Genomic DNA, 7,829 nt, shown 5'->3' with positions numbered 1-7,829 from the left:
GAACTATCAATAAATAAACATCGTTTATAAAATCATCTTCAAATTTCTCACCATTAGGAAGCATTCTTTCCGTAAATTAGTAATCTTTTCAGGTATTACTCGTCAGAAATGTCGTTTCCAGAGAACCTCTGAACACTCTGGGGCCAAAGAACAACAACAACAACATAAGAAACATTAGCGGGGACAACGGAAACAACGGGGAATGTCTAATCAGTAGACCTGAGAAGTATCGTTGGTGAATTTACGAGATCTAAGAAGTCACCGTTGGTGAATTTACGAGATCTAAGAAGTCACCGTTGGTGAATTTACGAGATCTAAGAAGTCACCGTTGGTGAATTTACGAATCAAATTTTGAACAGGTAATTACGATAACGTTAATTGTTAGTATATGATTAGTTTCGCTACGTTGTGGGTGGTGTGACATAAGTTTAAGACTGGGTACATATTTTTTCCTCCGCCCACTTTTACAAGGGATTTCAGTTTAATTCGAATCACACGAAGAACAGTGCCGCTCAAACTGTAAAGTATTTTTCTGAATTTCATACTTTCAGTGTATGGTACTGCATTTTTAATACATGTTATATAGTTCAATATATAATTGGCTGAAATGCAAGATGTAGAAGTTGTACAAGGGAGGATTAAATTGCATCTTTAAATGTTCCTTTATTTTTATGCGAAAGACGGAAAGCATTCTTTTTATATGCTTTCCTCCTTCTTGTGCAAGATTGGTGGAAATAGATAGTTTCTGAAGTTTTAAATATTGTAAATGATAAGCTATGTATACTGTCTAATTTCTTTAACCGGGCATAACAAAGTGTATTCTTTCTTTTTATTTTTGGTTTTCGCCATCATCTGGTCGAAAGAAAAAGTTCTAGAAGTCTTTGGGAAGGAAATATCAGATGTGCACAACAGTTACATAAACGTTAAAATGTCTTTTAAGAATAATGAAGAAGGGTATCAAGTTCCCTTGATCATCCTAATTTCACATCTGTGAAATTAAATTTTCCAGGAAACTTGATACCCTACTTCTTTATTCTTAATTCTTCTGGTATCTACCACAATCACGTTCGGGGCGTTTAATAGCAGACATCACGAGTAACTCACAAGAAAGGAATTCTCAAAGTCAAAACGATTCCAGAAAATGACAACCAGTATTTATAATGTTTTTACTTTGATAGGTGTGGGGCTTGAAAGCGATATATTATAAAAGTAAAAAATACATGGATACCGAAGAGACTACTACGGATAAACGAAGAAGCATCGTATTTGTTAAAGCTGCGACTAAGATAAAGGAGTTGCAGTCTGTGTCGCCAAAAACCAATTCGCGCAAGCCTTCTGTTATCACGCTCACAAATACCAAAGGGATATTTAAAGAAACAGTTAAAGCTGACGAAACGATCAAGACATTTAATCCACGTACTGCACATACGATAAAAAAAAATATAAAAACTTTAGAGCAGGGCACATCTGGCCTCTGCAGACCTACAGCAACTACTGTCCAGAAAGCGTTTTTCAGTCCATGCACAGAAGGGTCTGTCAGGGAAAAAGTAGAATTTTTCGAGCGGGCCACTTTTGGCGTGCACAAGTTAAACAAAACATTTCTCAAGAATGCCTCCGATTCATCTGCAAACGATTCGGTCAAGAAAAATGTAGAAATTTTTTAGCAGGCCACTTCACATGCAGCGGCTAGAAAAAGTTCTGCAGCAGTCTCTGCAGTGAATATTAAGCAAAAGATTGCTAGAAAGTCATGCTAAAGCTAAGAAAATTTCCTTGGGCAAGCAAATTAAGACCATTAAGGAGTCAAAAGAGGTGAGCATTGTAAGTTTCAATTTCATTTCAAGTTTAATTTATTACCACGGTGTTTGAATATCTTTCCTTTAAATTATACATAACTCTACTGATTGTTTCTGCATTTTTAGAATAATATTCAAAATCAACTTCAAAGATTAGCAAACTACTGGCAAATAAAAAGTCAAGCCAAAAGCAGCAGCTGAAAACTACTTCGTTAAGTAAGGAAAGGCAAATAGTGACCATGTCTGTGAACCGTTTTAACACACCTGACACTGAAATTGTGACTCCTGAGAATGTAACGTAAGTTTATATAACTTATATTTATATCTGTAAATTATTACATAACTTTATTATTCTTTTTGGTTCATATATCTCTCTGTAGCATATATGGTTTAATTTATCTGGAGTAATTTGAAAAAAAAAACATTATTTGTTAAATATGTACATTTAATCAAGCTCAATTCTTGTTTTAGTTATTGAAGCCCATGACAGCCTCTGGCACAAACATTGCATCAAATGTGGATTCATTTTTACAATCAGAGAAAGCACCTACGAAAATAGTGACCATGTCTGTGAGTCGTTTTAACACACCTGACATTGAAATTGTGACCATTGTGAAAAGTTTTATGAATGTTTTGACGTTTTGATATACATATATAGAATGACTCTTTCATATCACCTTAAGCATGTGAAAAGTGTTCCTATACCATATTCAATTTTGCATAAATTAGTCATTAGCTTGCTACTAAAGAACATTTTTTGCCAAATGTCAACCTTGTATCTTTATAGGGCCGCTAGTTAAAGATGAAAATGTAATTTTATGTTTGTAGTATTTCGAGTTTGAACGGCACGAATAGAAAGCGTCGAGAGATTACAAGTCAACGGTCGTTTATTGCGAGTCGGTCGGTCGTTCTGGGGAGTCGCCAGGGGTTTGAGTCAGCGGGACTTGCCGATACGTTGAGAGGTGACGATGTCTCGAGTTGGGCCCTTGGCGGCCTTTCTTGGTCGGAGGTCCGTCCTTGGTGGCCACTTGGACCTCGGGCCTTTACGGAAGATCGGCGCCTAGCGATTCCCCGGCTCTGCGTCGATGTTGGTCAGGGCGGGTATTCGGCAGTTAGCGATCCCGGAAGCAAGACAGCGATATTCCGCGATTTTTATAATATAAAGTGGGTCCCCTCTACCAAGCGCTCCCCCTCCCGATTATCAGTGCCGTGTCGATTGCGACCGGCCGCGATCTTACAATCCTTACATCCCCCATTTTTATTCCCCCTAAGGGAATAAAAATCCGGTCGTTACAATTCGTTATTCCTAATTGCAGTATACGTCATTACAATTCAACGCATCACATATCATCATACGCCGGAACGCACATCAAGAGCACGCATCCGCGGGATTCGTCAAACGCTAATATACAAAAATGTACAATCACATTTCGCTCATTTACAAGTTACACATCATTCATGGTTCTCAGCGAGAGTCCGATATTTTTTACAATGACTATCGTTAAAAATCCCTCGTTCTCGACGGGGTTCGTTCGGATAAATTAACAAATACGCATTTCGTCCAACTCGCTTGCCCACGCGGTACGATCCCTCATAAACTTCAAAAAACTTCGCTGTAAGCTTATCGATGGCTTTGGACGCATGAGGGACACGAACTAAAACAAGGGCTCCCACCTCCAAGACGGTCTCTGCTATTACTTTTTGTTGCTTAGCCCGATAATTAGCATTTCTTTTGAGATAATGTATCACACCGCAATCAGTATTTTTTCTCTGTCCACGGTTACGCCTTCAGGAAATTTTATTATTTTTTGTACCCGATCAATAACGGGTTGTCCGAAATGTACCTCAACCGGAGGATGACCAGTGCTGCAATGGGAAGTAATATTGAATAACTCCTGAATCCGGGGAATTTCTTTTGCCCACCTTACTCCCCCCACTACGCAGAAAGCGACTGATTTCTCTCATGATCCTCTCTACAGGATTCGACTGCGGATGACGGTCCGAACTATAAGAAATTGTTATAGCTTCGGATTCTAATCGCTATTTCCGAAGGACGGATGTAAATTGTGTGTCATTATCCGATAATACCCGCCGAGGTTTTCCGGCCATCGAATAATAACTACATAAAAATTTTCGCTGGCCACCTTAGCAGTGGCCTTCCGCAATGGATAAAGTCCGACGTATTTACCGAAAACGTCCATAACGACAAAAATGTATTGGACCCCGCTGACGGATCACGGCAACGGTCTATAAAAATCAACCGCAACTAGTTCGCCCGGATGATCGGGTATGATCGGACAATAAGCGCCCTTACTAGCCGTGTTACTATATTTCGACCTTTGACATATGTCGCATGTAGAATCGCTTCGTCGCGACGAAGATCCTTCCAATAGTAGAAGTTCGATAAATAAACTAACATGTTATAACCTCCAACATGGCCCAAACGCTCATGAACCGTGCGGACAACGCTTAAAACGAAATCACGGGGAACCATTACTAACCAATTTTGCCGGCCTCGGGGGCGGTGAAATAATACTCCTTGATACGTCATTAATTCATGATGCAATTCCGATGATTGACATTGGTCCATCAGTTTCCGAAGCTTAGGATTACGCTGTTGAGCCGCCTTTAAACTAGCCAATTCCTTATCATACCGCCGATCTTCTAGGGAAATTGCCGACATAACGCGCCTTCCACCATCTCCCTCGACCGCGAGACGGCAGATAGCGAGCGAGTGCACGTATCGCGAGGGACTCGGAAGACGGTTCACAAAATACACCCTCCAGGTTCCTACTAAAAAAATCGGCTACGACATTATCTTTTCCCCGACAATAATTTACATCAAAATCAAATTGCTGCAGCAACAAACACCAGCGTTGAATACGAGCATTCTGATAAACAGTATTTCCGAGGAAAGTTAAACATTTATGATCGGATACGACCGTAAATCTTGAACCAACTAGGTATACGCGGAATTTTGAAACTGAGAACACGATCGCCGAAACCTCCCGCTCGGTCACCGTATATCGCGATTCCGCGACCGTCAGACATCTACTAACGATCGCTACCAAACGCGGCCCATTTTCGCCATCAAGCTGATACAAGACTCCGCATATCCCATGATCAGAAGCATCAGTTTCAAGACGAGACGGTTTGGACGGATCAAAATGATAGAGTATCATAGCACGTAGAAAGATTTCCTTGAATGCAACATACTGTTTACTATACTCTGTGGTTCAATTCCACGGAGCATCCGTAGATAGCAACTCGCGAAAGGGATCAAGAAATTTAGAATAATTAACGCAAAACTGTCGATAATAATTACAACAGCCCAAAAACTGTTGGAGCTGTCTTTTATTCCGGGGCTCCGCAAAACTATGAATCACCTCAAGCCTTTTTGGATCCGGAACTACTCCGTGAATTGATAAAACGAAACCTAAAAAATTAAGCGACTGCTTACAGAACACCGATTTAGCGAGATTCAAGGTAAAATTACACTCACGAAGTCGTTTAAAAATTAAGTCTAGGTGCCCCAAATGTGCGTCGGAACTCTCTGACGCGATAAGCACGTCGATATGTCGTCAAAAAAGCATCAAATTCCGGACCAAGAGCTGCATGCAACGCGCGAATAAATGCGCTGCCCGCAGTCTTAAGACCAAACGGAACGCGACAAAACTGATACAGTGCCGTGCCCACACGGAGAGCGGTAAAGGGGCGCGATTCCGGATCAAGAGGGATTTGCCAATAACCATGCGATAAATCGATAAAAGATGTAACAGAAAATTTTGCCTCAACGTCTCGCGACTGATCCCACCGAAACCTATAGTATATTCAACACTTTTAAGGCCTTAAAGCGACGGAACCACGATCTACCGTCAATTTTGAATTCGGCGCCGGTTGTCGAGTATGATTTAAGTGTCGCCTACGAGCTCGCGGTCCGGTACCCGAAGTCACCGATTCCCCCTCTTAACACGTAGAGAATCACTCTCAAATTAACTCTCGACCCGTTCGTTACTTTTGGCAATTGCATGCCTTTAATTGTAAATTTAATTGTTAAGTTAATCTAAGTAGGAAGATCATATGGAGCAAGTATTATTAAACCAAGAGAGTCGGTTTCCGAAGGACCTTCGGAAACGCGTTTCATTTCGTAAGTACCTGTATATTCTGCTCAATTAGTTTATTCAATGTTCTTGGAAATTCGGAATCTCCTTCCTTTTGGGTTATCCCATTTGAACCCTAATTAATTGTTTCGTAAAATAAAATAAATGGAATTGTTTTTGTTAATTTTATTAAAATTAACTGGCGCCCAACTCTTTTACGGCCAAGTTTCAGCCCCGACAGCCCTTGACCCAGGCCGCGTCGGGAGCGGACTTTCGATATTCTGGACAAAATCAAAATTGAAATAATAAAGCATGAGAAAAAGAAAGTCCGGTCTCAAAGACATATATTGAACCCCATGGTACTTCTGTATAATCTCATCGATACGCGGTGGCGCCTCGTGATCCCCTTCGATAAAATTATTAAGATTTCGGGCATCAAGGCAAAGCCAAATTCGCCCGTCCTTTTTTTTGCACGATCCGCCGCTAGTTAACGTGAGGACTTTCCGACCTCTCTATAATACCCGAAGCCAACATCCGTTCGACCTCAACCTGTACCGCCTCCCTCAGCGCGTAAGGCACTGAATACGAATGCCGAATTAAGGGTTTTTCCCTTCGCGGCTGGATTCGATGGACATACGTCGACGCACATCCAAGCTCGCCCGAAAATAACGACTCATACTTTAAAATTAGAGAAACCAGTGATTCGCGTTGCTGCCTCGCCAATCCAATAGCTTCCTCTTTAATACGACGGAGGGCCTCAGCAATAGCGGTCTCGGTCTCCTGATCGGCGTCTGTATTAAGTTGGTCTCGATCTCGAGCCTCGTCCGAATCGACCGGTAACGACGGATTTCCTACGTTGTTGGAAGACCGACTTGTTTCGTTCGTCACGTATACTTGACATACTTTCACGAGAGAATTTCCGGACCGCAACGTTGTACCACCCCTTTGCACGCGTTGCCGAAGCGGACCTCAGCGTCAGTCTCATGATCACCATCATTGTTCCACCTCTCATCATCAAAAATATCACCCCCAATCTGTTCTTCAATTACAACATTAACCTCGTTATTATCATCAAAATATTCATCATCCCCAACGCGACCGTCATCATTATAGCTGTCGTCGTTCTCATTACAGTCATTGATACCAATTTTAATTCCGTCATTATCACCCCCCTTAACACCCACATCCTCATTTCTAACACAGTTATCTACGAGATTCTCTTAACGAACATTATCATCATTACCACCATAATCAACGTCACCATTAATACGATCAAAATTATAAATCCTTCATTAATAACAACCGAGTCGTTCGTTTCACTTAAAGGCACGTCTCGATACGCAGAATCCGTTCTGACATCGCTGCAAGGGACGAAGGGTAGTTCATCAACCCCATCCGCGCATGCTCCCAGACGATCGGGCACCGGTGCAGCATCAGCCAGATTCCCCTGGACTTCATCCACGATGGGACAACTCACTATTTTCAAATAAAGACGTCCGGTCGATCGGGTCAGAACCACTTTCTCACTGGGCTCATGCGTAAGTGACGAGAGCATTTGAGGCACCAATATTCCATTTACACAAATCTCGCGTAAATCACAATCTTCAAAAAACACCTACGGTGTAAAAAAAACTTTGCCAAATACATTTTTATTTCCGACTTCAATTACAAAAATAGCTCAACAATGGAAATCAATTATCTTTGCCAAATACAATAGTACTTTCATACTATTAAAACTCTAATCAGTTATTTTTCCCAAATGTCATAGTATATTTTCCCCCACATAATACAAGTACATCCATTCCAAAAAATTTGTTTTGCCTCGGAATAATGTCTGGGAAAATGTTCAGTTTTCTACTTCATCTTATAAAATAAAAAAAATATATAAACTAAATCTAACCATATAAATAAAATTAGAAACTCAATTTGAAAACAA

The sequence above is a fragment of the Orussus abietinus genome, unplaced genomic scaffold, assembly GCF_000612105.2.
Source record: "Orussus abietinus isolate OABI.00-Male unplaced genomic scaffold, Oabi_2.0 scaffold838, whole genome shotgun sequence".
In the NCBI taxonomy this organism is placed as follows: domain Eukaryota; kingdom Metazoa; phylum Arthropoda; class Insecta; order Hymenoptera; family Orussidae; genus Orussus; species Orussus abietinus.
The sequence above is the reverse complement of the archived record's forward strand: the minus strand, read 5'-3'. Positions refer to the sequence as shown.